The sequence below is a fragment of the Protopterus annectens genome, chromosome 14.part0 (genome assembly GCF_019279795.1).
Source record: "Protopterus annectens isolate FY-2018-M chromosome 14.part0, PAN1.0, whole genome shotgun sequence".
NCBI lineage: Eukaryota > Metazoa > Chordata > Ceratodontiformes > Protopteridae > Protopterus > Protopterus annectens.
In genome coordinates this window covers 410,397,391-410,412,791 of record NC_056748.1, presented here as the reverse complement: position 1 = coordinate 410,412,791, position 15,401 = coordinate 410,397,391, and positions in this window count along the sequence as shown.

The following is a 15,401-nucleotide window of genomic DNA, read 5'->3' as shown; positions in this document are numbered from 1 at the left end:
ATAACTAAGCAGGCTGTGTAGTATTTGTAGGGGCTTTCCCCTGCAAAAAAATGTTTGGAAGTTTTCTTCTTTTTTTGTTCAGTTTGGATTCAAGCATTTTTGCTCAATCAGCTTATGTTCCATAAGTTGAATATTAAACTTAGCAATATATATCCATGCATATCTATTTATCTATATATATATATATATATATATATATATATATATATATATATATATATATATATAGTACACATGTATACATTATCAAAACTCATTCCAAAAAGTGAAGTACCATATATTTTATTAATTACATCCTAGATCGGCATGTATTCCAAGTTCAGGTGTGAATTATCAGCTGCCTGAAAATTCAAAAGTGCAAGTATGAAATACTCACAAAAAATGAATCAACAAATTAAAAAAAAATCCAAGAACTGAAATATTTTTTTTTGCAGGTGGCAAGCCCCCTGCACCCCTCACATCCCCTGCTTCTTAAATATCTCAAATCCAAGATCACAATACAGTGGGGAAAAGGGCAAATTCCCAGTCCCCACTAGCACATAATCTCATGTATGAAAAGATCATTAGCTTTCTATCTTTTGAACATTCAGTCTTTTTGTCAATATTTTCTGTAGTCAAACACATGATAGTTCAAACTGAATGATACCCATACATACATGTATATATTTATGTACATACGTGTGTGTGTGTGTGTGTGTGTGTGTGTGTGTGTGTGTGTGTGTGTGTGTGTGTAAATGTATTATCTCCTTCACAACTTGTATAACTGTTCTATAGTGTTGTCCTCTGCTTTTCATGTTCCTTTTCCAGCTGCTTTGCTCTGTAAAGTAGATTGCTGTGCATCTTCCTGTTTTGGTATTTTCTTAAACTTCTTAAATATTTTATCACAACCTTTGATGGCACTCCCTCTGAGTGTATCGCATTTCCTCTTTCTTTCTGATGTGCACATTTGCTTCACATAAGTATCTGTTGCTTCCAGAACAGCAGCTGTTGTATCTCCATAGTTCATGCTTATTTCCTTCATTTATGTTTGCAGGAATTTTCAAAAGATACTTTCCAAATATGTCATGTACAGCTGCATGGAAATGAAGGAGCGTTATAGTTTTTGATCTCCCAATAACATAACCTAAGCTTTTAGTTTTACATATCATTCAATAAATGATACTTTATTTTCCTTATCTCTTAAATTTAGTGGTCAATAGCATAACATATTAGATTTTACAATGGATGTTTACAATATTAAGATTTTATAAAACAATTCTTAAAGAAATGTTGGCTGCTTTACTATTCTTTGGTATGGGTTCCCAGCTAAATTCCCAAAACATGCTGATAGTTGAAATGGTGATCATCTAAAACTGTGTAACAGCAAAACTGTCCGACACTAATAGAATGCTATTTCTTAAAAAAATCCATTTTCTTAATTTTATAGCATGTAAGCAGTTAGACTGTTTTAGTCATACAAATTTCATACGTGTACAAGTGTGAAAGAGAGCCAGTACTAAAATTGTATATTTAAATAACAGGTTTACCTTCAAAATGTTGACAGTCGGAACATTAAAACCACATCTGCAAACTCTGAACTGGTTCTATTCAAAACCTCAAATGCCAATGTTCTGAACCGCAAAATCTCTTTCCCTTTTTGACCTATGTTAGTACTTGTTTGTAGGTGTGGCACAGTCGGAAATGTCAACATTCGATGTTTTTTCAACTTTTGGAAGATTCGGCGGTACGGGTTTCATGGAAACGTTTCGGTGGTGTGCACATCTGTGTATGTGCTTTCGACATTTTAAAGGTAAACCAAATAACAGTACCTCATTGTATAACCCAGCATAATAAATCAAAAGTTTCACCAGCAATTAAATATTTCCTCAAGTACTGTGAGATAGTCCTTACAGAATCAAAATGCAAGTATGTTTTAGATATACAATAAATATAAAACATAATTGCAGGCTACTTCTTCCCCATTCCATAATGACATCTAAGAGCTATTAAATGACATAATTGATTTCAAGCATGCATACCAGCACAGAGAAACTTAAATTAAAAACTGGCTGGAAACATTCATTCAGTTTTGGAAAATATTGATCACTTGTACTCTTTGTTAATTTTTTTTTTTTTTTTTTTTTTTTTTTTTTTTAGACTGAAGTCTAGAATAGTTGCTTTCTTCACCACAACAAAAAAAAAAAAGAAAAAAAATACACGCAGCTATAGGATGTGAAACTTTATGTTTATATTGTGCATTTGAAATCTATTTGCATCTGCTGCCACTTAGGTATCCAGCAGTTTGCAACTGAATTTGACAAAATATGCATTTGTGACTTAAAAGATAAAAGCACAATTCCAATTTTACTGTCTAGGTCTATCACTTACACATGGACTGTCTCTCTTATGGTAGAGAACAGAGACTGCCAAATAATTTCCCTTTTCTGTACGCAGATTTACAAATTAGAAGTAAAAAGGGACAAACTATTAAAAGTAATACTCCAATGTCTGTTTATAGTCCCACAAAACGTGAAACCATTTGTACTGTAAGATGTTAAGTCAGACATGCTGCAATTCCATTTTCCTAAGCAATACATCTAAATACTGCAGCCAGGTCACTGATGTCTGTAGTCTCTGTTTCTTGTCTGGTTTTATTGACTATTTTGCTATTATATCATCTATGGACAAATACATCAACCATATTTTTTACCTCATTTTCACGGTCTTCCTACTGACAGCAAATTATTTTAACCCTTAGGAACTTTGAATTTAAAATACTGTTAATAATGTAGGTGAGCCGACAACCTATAAAAAAGATTTACACTATAAAGATGATGTTCTTCATATTGATAAGCACTGCAGTAGCCTTACAGGTTACATCTTGCCAAGGATATTACAGCAGGACAGCCTCCAAAGCTCCAGGGCACCTTCCATGCCAAAAGAGTTGGATTCTAGAAGTATTCCAGAAACTGCTACTTGGTCCTCTGTACATACCTTTGCAAAGCACTATAAGCTTGATTCCTTCTCCAAGTCTAGAACATGCTTTGGTAGAACCATTCTGAAGGGGCTCATGGACCCTTCTCTTTCCACCACCAAAATATAGTTAGATATGGTAACATACCCATATAGCTAAGGCTACTGCAGCAGTGATCAATATGAAGACATACCTCTTAACAGTCCAGATTTTCCCAGAATATCCAGATTTTTGCCTCATATTTTCAGTCTATTCCTCATAAACTCTGTTGTTTTCTGCCAAATCACTGGGATGCTCTCATGACTGAAGTCAATAAATATTTACATATATTTGAGTATATTTGAGTTTCAGACTTAAAATCCTTCAGAAAATGCATGTTAACACAAATCCTGTTATTCTAGCAAATTTCTAGGTTTAAAAGAGCAATATTTAAAATGTGTCCGTATTTATGGGACATTGTCCCCATTATATCAAGTTTTGTTGCAGATTTCTTGCACTAAGAGATTGACTGCTATGCATGAAGAACATAGTACAGTTGTATAAGATGAACTTATCATAACATTAGATGTTTGAATGATCACTGCTGTAGTAGCCACTCCCCCCCTCCACCTCCCTTGTTTTTTGGTGTGCTTATTATGCCAGGGTGTGGGCATTTTTTTTTTTTTTTAATTATCCTTAGACTTTTAGTTTCAGGGCATAGCCTTCCTCTCTCTGCTGGCAGGAAAGCACTAAACGGCTTTGCACCCAAACTTGTCTTTTAGTCAGCTCAGCTCAAGCTGCCTGACATTTTGTATGCATGATAGGTGCCCTAAACCTTTGGGAGCTGGCCGATTTGTATATCCTTGAGAAGATATAACCCATATAGCTAAAGCTCCTGCAGAAGTGATAATTCAAACATCTACTGTTATGGAAAGTTCAACCTTACATAACTGTACTTCATGATTGTACCATTAAAAAAACCTGTGCAGAATAAATTATGCCTTACTATAAATGAAATGAAAAAAGCAATACATTTGAGTAATGTTCTTTCTGCTATCATTTCTGATAACCATAAAGTCTCTCCAGACATAAACACAGCCCACTTATCCCTTTTTCTGGGAATTTCACTCAAGGTCAGGTCAAGAGCTACCCTGAGGGGGCTATCATTTAGGCAGCTTTAAGCGTCTGGCAACACATAGGATTACAGCTATGAGAGTGGATGGGAGATCGTAGGTTTACCCCGGGTATCACTTCTGTGTCACTGTTAGACAGAGGCACAGTATACTAACCTCGAAAAAGGGCATAGCAAAATTTATTTAAAATGGGTGGCGAAAGCCATACATACTCTGGCTAGGCTTATAAATGCCCTAGGGCAGATAGCCTAGTATGAACCTATGAACCTATGATCTGTTAACATGTTACTTCCCTTAAGTCTAGGGTTTCATTTCTTCAACCCTACTATCCCTACTGTGCGTGTTTAAGCAAGTTATTTAGCGCCTTTGGGTAATAGTGGAGAACTGTGCTATGCTCCTCAGTGGTCTTCTGGACCCCATGCCTAATAACCACCTATGAACCTGTGCCTTTACTAGCATTACAGCAGTGAGGACATTTGTAGTATGCAAAGCCCACCACATAACAGGGAGATGTGTGATTTTTGTCACTGTGTATGTAGATCACCACATCGTCCCTATGCAAGACCATTGCTTCTGCACACCCATACTGATTGCTACCACCAAGTGGTGGTCTAACACCTAAGCTCTTGACTTGCATTTACATCATTACTCAGACCAGCAGCAATTTATGGACCTTGGGAAGTAAATGAAAATAGTTATGCTTGGGCTCCTTGACTTGTACTTGTTGCCAATACTGGAAATATTTGTTTTCCTAAGTGAGGAGTTAAAACCGTCACTGTACAAAAACATACAGAATGAATACTAATAATAATGTGAATAAATATGTTGATTGTTTGTGATCACATTGTATAGATCTTTATTGAACACATTTGGAGTTGGGTATTCATCAGTTTAATATATTGATAAACAACATGAACAAAAACATGTATCATATAGATGTAGAAAAGATGAATGCTTGGTTTCAACCTTCAAACTCCATAATCAAGAGTATGCAATATGCCTTACAATAAGACTGTGTTTCCAGAGGTTCTAAGTCAATGTTGAACTTAAAGTGCTCTGACCATCCATGATTTGCATCTCTGACTGACTGCACTCACCTGTATTACATTAGAGTCACATGCACTTTTCTTGTGTTAGTATTTTGCTTTTCACTGATGTTCCACTTACCATTCATATTTCTGAAGACTCTCCTGGGGATTCAATAAACTCTGTGTAGGCTTAGCACAAAGCCTACACAGAGTTTACATGTTTGAATGATGAGCAGCAGTGCTAATTACATACGCATGCCGTGCATCATGCTTACATGGATACAAGCAAGGTTTTGTGGCTAGCAACAGTGTTGCCAGCTAGGAAACCATGCAAAGCAGCATGAACACATTCAGACACATAGACAAGTTTACCTAGGGGGAAACCTGTTCTGCGAGACTGCATGAGCTGCCACAATGGCTACCAGGGTTTAATTTAAGGCAATGAATGCAGTGCTACCCCATAATAGGAAAGTGTAATCAGTGCAAAGTACAGTACAAACATGTTTTTGGCATTCAGAAATTAAGGTTTGGTGGCGATCATCAAGGGTACATAGACTACATTATAAATACAGCAATACAGGGAGCTGTATGTAGTGAAATGGGACACAGACATGAATGGTAGGGATGAAGAAAGGTGAAGAGGACAAGTGAAACATGGTAATGTACACCAGATATGGGCATGTGAATTTACATACACCCCAAAGGCATGAGCAGTAATCACATATATATATATATATATATATATATATATATATATATATATATATATATATATATATATATATATATATATATATATATATATATATATATATATATATATATATATATATATATATATATATATAATACAGTATGTACTGCAGATTACACATCCTGTGTGGGTTTATTCATATCATCAAACAGTTAGTGTACATTATGTGACAATCAGACAAGGTCAGATATCATTGGAGATTTGTTGTGATATAAGCAACCTGACATAATCACTGAAGAAGACATTTATCAAGGACAGTATATACAATAGGGGGTAGATACATATTGTGAAGATGTTCAAAAAAGAGTTGTTGGGATATGAATGTAATGTCAGCATAGGTCTCAACCAATCTAGACACATAGCAATAGGCGAATAGCCAACAGTATTTAGTTATTATTTATTTTATATTTGTTTACCGGGAGGTCCAACTGGACGGAGCTGTCTGTTTTCAGTGGAGGCCCAGGGAGAAAAACTCCAGAACAATTGCTAACATACTATATATAAGACATTTACATGAGCATTGTTGTTAACGCATTCACTTATAAAAATATAGCAGATAATAACATATGATTGCATAAGATATTTACATAAGCATAGAGATTTAGACATACAATTAAAAGTATAGCAGGTAGTAACATTTGATGGCTGTTCATACAGTATGTTTAGTAGAGATAATCTTGAAGATGTACTGAAAATAAGACAAGAAAGGAAAACTAAAAAAGGAAGAGAATATAGACAAGTTCATATGAGGTGCATTGACATTTTATGGGAAAGCTTTTCAGCTTAGTCTATGGGAGAGTTAATAGGTATAGATGGGACAGTGGGGAGTAGGCGGCAGTGAGTTGGTAAGTAACGTGATAATACAAAGTGCATCTGTGGGAGTTTTAAAGAGGGTGGATAGCGGGTAGGGGAAAGGAGTTAGAATATGTCAGCCAGGTGCTAGGCAGTTACAAGTAACGTGTGATAATATATAGTGCATCTGTGGGAGTTTTAAAAAGGAGGTTGGATAGTGGGTAGGGGAAAGGTGTTAGAATATGTCAGCCAGGTGCTAGACAGTTGCATGTCCAGGAGTTGGTTAGGTGGGAAATGAGCTGTTTTTTGAAGATGGTTTTGTTAGGTTGCAACCTGATTTGTAGGTGGTAGGGAGTTCCAAGTCTTGGCAATGTTGCTAGAATACAGGGAGTCACTAGAGCTGTAATGGCTATTGGAGATTGTGAATAGTGCCTTGTTAGTGGATCTAAGTTCATGGTTATTGGAGTAGAGGGTAATCAGGTCTTGTAGTAGGTCAGTAGACAGAAGCAAGCACAAGAATGGACAAAATAAGAATAATACCACCATTAATCAGTGTCATTGACATATAATATGTGATTGTGAGTGATTTACATGTTCTGCATAACCATACCACTGTAAGGATTTGTCATTAATCTACAAGGGGAAACAAGCACACCTTCCTCAAAAATCACCATGATTGGGAGGCATTAAGAGGGACACTGATACATCTGTAGTTTAATTTATGAGCAATCCTAGCTATTTGAGAGATTTGCATGACATATATATGCATCACATACTCAGGAGTTGTGCTATGTACAAGGGATTTGTCACCACTTTGGTCACATGCTGTTTCAAGCTCTGCTTACTATCTACCTGAGTACACAGGTTAAGTACCACTTGGTCTGATCCTAGGAGTGTGCTGTTTACATTGTAATTAGCTTGTGTATTTGCTTTCAGAAAAGAAATAATCATGCTTTTTGTTCATCTCAAGTGTCTGCATGGCTGTGACAACAATCATTTGTGCATTTTAATACTTTTTGTATTATATCAGTACTTGGATTGATAGATTGTCCATAATTTGCATTCATCCACAAATCTGGTTAAACAAAGGATGTATAAATTTGTCTTGACTTATGAGACTTAAATACTGAACAGAAAAGGGTCTAGTGAATAATCCTGAGGTACAGAGCTGGTCACTGGACTCTAGCTAGAGGTGACTTCATATACTTTAACATTATGTGTCCTGTCTGTGATCCATTTGTCTTACAACTTGGTGATGTAGGTGTTTATGCCTACTTGAGACAGTTTCTCGGTAATACCGGAGTGTAGATTTTTATCAGATGTCTTGGCCAGGTCACGTTATGTGAGTTGACAGTCTTTTCTCCTTGCATGGCCTTGGTGATTTTGTTGAAGGTGTCATCCAGATTTAATAGACATGATGTAGCCTTAACAAATCAAAAATGGGTTTGGTACACAGTCGAGAGATTACCTACAGTATGTTCTTTTCATAAGGTCCATGATAAGCCGTTGGTCTGCCTCACAGATGAGGAGAGTCAGGATTATGGGTCTCTACATCCTGCATCAGGTGATGGACCCGCCCCCTTTTCTCAGACAGATGACTGGTGCTGCACATCATTCTGCCAGAACACAGGCTGTCTGGCTGTGTTTAAGTAGGGATCCAACTGTGTCTGCTAGGTCAGGTTTTACGTCATGGTATAGTCAACCTGGGATGTTGCCAGGGCCCATTGATTGTGTGTTTTTAGCCTTAGCAAGCACACAGAGGAGCTGCTGCCTGAGGAAATGAAATGATTAACATTTGCATATATACTTTGGCTGATGGACAGTGGGGACAGGGAGAGTGAAGTGTAAGACAAAGTGTCAGCTAGCAGATTGCCTATTTTCTATTGGGGAGTATGGTTGGTGGCATCCACAAACAGCTCTGCACTTAATTGTGTATTCCCCTTAACATTTCACACGTATTTAAATAATTGATTTGTGACAATACCTCCAAATACAGCCTTGGTTATGCATCACATGCCACACAGTGAAACTGTTCACACAGTCATACAACTTGACCAGTGTCACATAATTACATCAATTGCACAACATATGCATATATGATTTTCGTTTGAGTGGCCTAATACTATATATGGACACATTACATATGAGTTGGTTGTGGCTCATGCACAGCAGTTACTGACACAAATTCTGATAGCCAGACAATGGTACTGTTGAATTCCACAAAGTTGCAATTGAATCCAAACATTTGATATTTTTGTGTATATTACAGCATTATAACATGTGGTTAAAACAAAACTTATGTGCCCATTTAATCAATATGAATTTACATTGATGTATGTCACAGAGCACTTAATGATGGTAGGTAGACACATGCACATATGTGCCATACTGCAGGTGTCACTGTAATGGTTGAATGACAACTGTGTAGACTGTTGATCTGCTCCATTAGAGAAACACATGCCTTACTAAGCCATCAATATACATAGTATCATCCCATGTCAACAGTTCTCAGAATGCATATTACTACTGCTGTTATGGAAGGAACATATAATAAAATGGCAGCAGTTGTCATCAATACATTACTTCATATCACTGATTGCAATACCCTCTTTTAGGCCTACTGTACATCCACACCTCAACATAGCACGTCATCGACTGCAACATGGACATGTGAAATGTTCATATGATCTTAGGGCATTACTAAGCCAACATCACATAAAATCGTATCCATTATTATAACATTTAAACCCAATTCCCTATATTTATATGATGGTAGCAAGGATATATGTGCCCATATGTGACATGTGAACCTCCCCATGACAGAATTAGCAGTCACACATTTCAGTGGTCTGGTGATGGCTTGCCAAGGCTCATGGAAGGACTCTGCTTCATGATGTGTGTATGCACTTTTGAGATGAGGACATCCACCAGCCCTCTGCAGGAAGGACGTCATACAGCAGGAGTGAGAAAGGGGATGTTAGATGCATGCAGCTATAGTAAATGTTCTCCTAATTGGTAGTGAAATGAAAAGCATTTCAAAAGATCATACAATGGGTCTGATTTGAACATTGCACCTGTGTAGGTATAAAAGCTGAATTCCATAAAATATAACACTAGCACTACCACATATGTCTGACTTTAACACTGTCAAGTTACACTTTATAGAGTATGACAGCATCATTGTATGCTGAGAAAATTATGCTGGAAGGAGTGTCTGACATGGATGTGGAGTCACATCTCGGTGTAAAATTGTCTCAAAGATATTATTTGAATGTATACACACTCAGGTTGCATATTGTCAGATTAGTACTCCTAAATATCCGTATACAGAAGCTGTAGAACACATTACTCAACATTACTACCACAGCACAAGTTTGAGTTGAATACCCTCAAGAGTGCACTTTATACAGGATGACATCATCAGTGCATGTTACAAGATGATGTTCAGAGGAGTGTCTGTCATAGCTGTGAACTGACATGCCATTGAAAATTTTCACACTGCTGATTGTTGCATGAACACACACACACACCAGTTGACTACAGTGAAACTAGAACTCCTATCTTACCATCCACAAAACATTGTACTTACTGCAAGCACCACTGCACAATTCTGACTTTCATAGCATCATACACCACTTTATGGTGGAGGATACCAGCAGTGTCTGGTTTGAAGGAGATGGTAGTAGAAGTGCCTTACATGCTGTCCTAAAATAGTTTCTAGAATGTGAGCTTACTGAACACATACACTCATACATACACACACACACCAACCAACCAGTTGACCGCAGTGAGACTAGAACCCCTACCCAACTATCTACAGAGCACAGTTCTTAATGCAAGTACCACAGCACAAGTCTAGCTTTCATAGGGTCGGACAGCACTTTATAGCTGATGACATCAGCAGTGGATGTTTGTAAGAGGATGCTGAGGCCTGTACGAAATGGCTGTGTTGGCATGTATGACCGTCAAAATATTTGTTTTGGATGGGATTGGATTGAAAATAGGATACAGACTAGTGCTGTTCTTACAAAGTGCGCGTGCACACACACACACACACACACACACACACACACACAAACACAGCAGTTGACTGCAGTGAGATTAGGACCCTTAGCTAAATAGTTACACAAGCTAGAGAACTCAGTACTTAATGCGAGCTCTACATTATAAGTCTGACTTTTGCACTGCTACTGGACAACTTATAGTGGATGACATTATCATTATATGTTTATGAGAACATGTCCAAGGCCAGTATGAAATGCTGTGTAGGCATGTACGACTGTCATAAGTTCATAGCCTAATAACCTTTTATGAACATAATGGTCCTAGAGCTCTTACAAGCCTAGCTATATTTATCCTGAATTGCCCCAATTATTGGCGGTTAGGTGAATGAAGTCACAGAGGTAAGGGTTTATTGTAGTTAATACCAACTTTCTCTGTCCAGGAGGGACATGGGCACCACCCCCTGAGTGAATTTGCCATCACCCATTCATTGATCTAGGTTGCATTTGAAGAGGGAGTGGCTCTGTTTAACATGAATTGGAAGCTTGTCCCAGAGAAGTCTCTGGGAAATGTCTCTATCTCCCAAGCATAACCTGTTCATGTCAGAGGCTAGGTTAAGATCCCTGGAGAAAGTGACCCTAGTGCACTTTGATTTATGAATGTGTAACATTTCCATCAGAGCTGAGCTAGAGACTGCCCTGTAAGCCACGCACATGTCACCCCTTAACAACCTGTTGGAAACAGAATACAGTGACAGGGCTTTATGTCTTTCCCCATAAGACTTATTTTGTGTACCCTATAATTTCTTGGTGAGAAACCTCTTTGATCTTTCTAATTGTTGCAGGTGTCTAGTGAGGTACATGCAAAAGGGAGCATTGTACTCAATTATTGGCCTGATGAGGGCCTAGTATAATGGAATTATAACATCCTTAGATTGAGATGTGATGTTTTTTCTTCTAAGATGTGCCACATAGAAGGATTTCTTTACTACTGTGGATAAGTGATGGTCAGAGTTCAGATTTCTTACCTCTGCATCTACTCTTAGAGAGGTGCTACGTATAATGTAATTAGTAGGAATGTCAGCTTTCCCAAAGGGAATAATAATGCATTTTTTTGCATTTAGCTTTAATCCACGGCTTTGGCACGAATCATTTGTCCTGCATTACTCCTGCATGCAATATATTAACATTGTCGGGTGACTCAACAATTGCTTCCAGTTTGCAATTGTCAGTGAACTTGGTCAGCCACAGGCCATCCAAGTTTGTCTGGACTTCTGAAAAATAAGTTTTGAACAGTAATGTGCCCAACACAGAACCCTGTGGTACACCACTGGTGACTGGTCTTTTGCTAGAGGTGAAGTCACCCACTTTGAAAGTATGTGTCCTGTCAGTGAGCCACCTGGCTACCCATTTGGTAACGTATGGGTTAATTCCCAGTTGGGAGAGGTTTTGTATAATACCTGAATGAGAGTTTATGCCAATACCTTTGTTAGGTCAAGATAGGTGGTATGCACTCTCTTTCACTCTTCTGGGGCCTTTGCGAACTTCTCAAACAAGTCAACCATGTTTAACAGGCATGATCTATCTTTAACAAATCTGAACTGTCAAAATATTTATTCTGTATAGGACTGAATTGCTGATGGTAGGATACAGACTCATGGCCTTCTAACTACACACACACACACACACACACACACACACACACACACACACACACACACACACACACACACACACACATTATATATACCAGTTGAGTGCAGAGAGATTAATATCCCTTTCTAAGTAGTTACACTAGCTAGAGAACTCAGTACTTCATACAAGTTCCACAGTGCAAGTCTGACTTTTACACTGCTGCTGGACAATTTATAGTGGATGACATCATCAATGTATGTTTGGAAGAACTTACTGGGAGGCCAGTACAAAATGACTGTGTAGGCATGTACAACTGTCAAAATATGTTTTCTGTATGAGACTGGATTGCTGACAGTATGGTACAGACTTGTGACCTTCTGACTATGCACACACACTTACATGTAGATAGAGACACACACATAATGTGGCTGTTGTGGTAAGTATTTTGTTCCCATCCACAGAACAATTATTTTGCGCTCTATACATATCCCTTGCTTTACTTAGTCTTTCTAAATGTTCAACATGGGCCTCCCTGTTCACTGCAAACTCTTGGGTAGCTTAAAATAAATATTTATTTATTTGCTTATTTTATTTTGTTTGTTTACCAGGTAATGTCCGAATGGGCATGGGGCCCATTTTCAGCAGAGGCCCGGGGAGGAAACTCCATACATACAAATAGACAGTATTAAACAATCAAACTGAACATGTATTAATCAACAATGTACAAAGCAAGTCAGTAAACAAATTAGTTATATAACAATAATTAGCAAATAACAAATAAAGTAACAAATTTAACAAAAAATGGCACAATCAGTGATAAAAACTGGCCACATGAGTTAATAGTGAGAACAGTGTGATACCGTAATTGCAAGACAGAGAAATGCAGTCTATATAACAGTTGAAGACAAAGCAGTACATGTGTATACATTGCTAACTGAAACTGAGTGTAGCATCAAGATAGCCTTCAGCAGTTAATAGTTGTAGCTGTGAGAATGAGCTAATTTAGAGTAATGTGAGGGAGTATGAAAGAAAAAGAGAAAAGTATTATGCATACAAGTCTTGCCTATCTCCAGCTTTTACTATAATTTAAAGTATCTTTATTTGTATACTTACACAACTGTGGGATGTCAGCAGTCCTAAACCTATCCAGCCAGTGGTTGAGTTGTGTTTGATTGTGCCTTTTCAGGTCATTGTAGAGATGCCTACATTGCTCTCCAGTGTGTGGAATGCCAGTCACACTGGAGATAGCCTTGGCAAGATTATTTCAGCCTCTGATTTATACTAATACCTAGTATAGTCCCCCTGCAATAGCCTATGACTCTGGCACTTTACAAGGTGTCCAATGAGTATTCTGGACTCCTCTATACCCCATATTTTAGACCTAAATTGGGCACCTTCCCGTCTATCTCCTGCCATATCTGCACAGATCATACAGCAACAGTTAAAGTGTTTTCCTACCAATTCATAATATCACGTTTAATGGTTAGTGTGCAAACCTGCACAACAAAGCCAACAATGTTTGCATGATGTTAAGTGGAGAGCAACAATGCCAAACAGAGAGGAAGGTAGTTTATGAATTGAGAAGGGTAGTGCAACAGTTGGCATTAGTTTATGGGTTGGATGCTGCTGTACCTGTTAGATCACTTAAATTTTCAGATGTGTATTTGGATGTATAAATGTTATGACCTAACACATTTTTCTGTGTGGATTTACACACTGATAAAAATAATTTGTAGAATGTGGGATTCAAACCTATGTAAAATAGACAACACATACACTGACACATAGGTGTTTTTACCTCTTGCCATGCAGTAAGTGTTTGTCAGACATGCTCATTAATAACATAGACACATTTAAGAGTAAGTGGATAGCCATGTATGTGTGTGACCTGACAAGACTCTGGTTTATACATTCATGTGTAAATGACTATCATTGAAGTTTGAAGTCCATAATAGGGCAGACACGACTCTTTTTAAGTACAGAAACATAACTGTCAATATACCCTCAGTCATACATATAATTCACTGCTATACATGGTTATCATGTTTAATTATCTTTATAGTGTTCTTTAGTTCTAAAAATTGAGCGGAACAGCATTAATAAAAATTTGCATTGTGCTAGATTAGAACCCTGGCTCATCTGTATTGTGGCCATGAACTTACACCAGCTGCCACAGGGAAGACTGGGCAGCAGGTGTATTTTTTACAGTCATTACTGCCCACAGTGCTCATTGCAACTGAGGACTCATTTGTCAGACATGCTTATTAATTATATATGCACATTAAAGAGTTGAGTGGTTAACCATGCATGTATGTGATATGAAAGTTCAGAAAATACAGTTTTAATTCTAGACCATAATTGCACACACTGTGATACACACAGTTAGACATATAACATATATAATATCATGAGAATGCTTAATCCACCTTCTATACATAGTTATTCTTATATATAATTTTTATATTGTTAATCTTTAAATTACTGTGGACCAGCATTAATAAAACTTATAGTTTACTAGATTAGAACCCTGAGTCACCTGTATTGTGGCCATTAACTGACACATGTTGTTACAGAAAGAACTAGGCAGTAGGTGTGTATTTTACACTAAATACTGTGTCTAAGTGCTGACCACATTGCAGCACTGCTTAGCTTGTTTGCATGATGAAAGACCACACATGTTACAATGTATCTTTTTTTAGAAATTTACAAGTCTGCAGCTGTTGTGGAAGCATGCTAACCACTGTATAACACTGCTTAGCATGTTAGCACAATGGAAGGCAAAAGATGTAATGATCTATCTTTTTGAAATTGACATGTCTGCATATTGTCTGCAAGTGTTATGGAACTGCAGGTGTTGGGAAAGAGTGCTGACCACTTAGCATCTTTGCACGGTGTAAGGCAAAATATGTAACAATGTACCTTTTCTGAAAACTGACAATGTTGGCTTCTTGTCAGAGGCATTATGCTGTGTATGCACAGAGGTGAGCAACATGTAAATGAGACAGGGAAAGGTCATGTATTATTGCTGTGAAAAGTGTTTATCATGTTTCATCATTAAAAGATAAATGCGGGACTTGAGCCACGATCTACATATCCTATGCGTTGTGCACTTTATCATGTTTACCA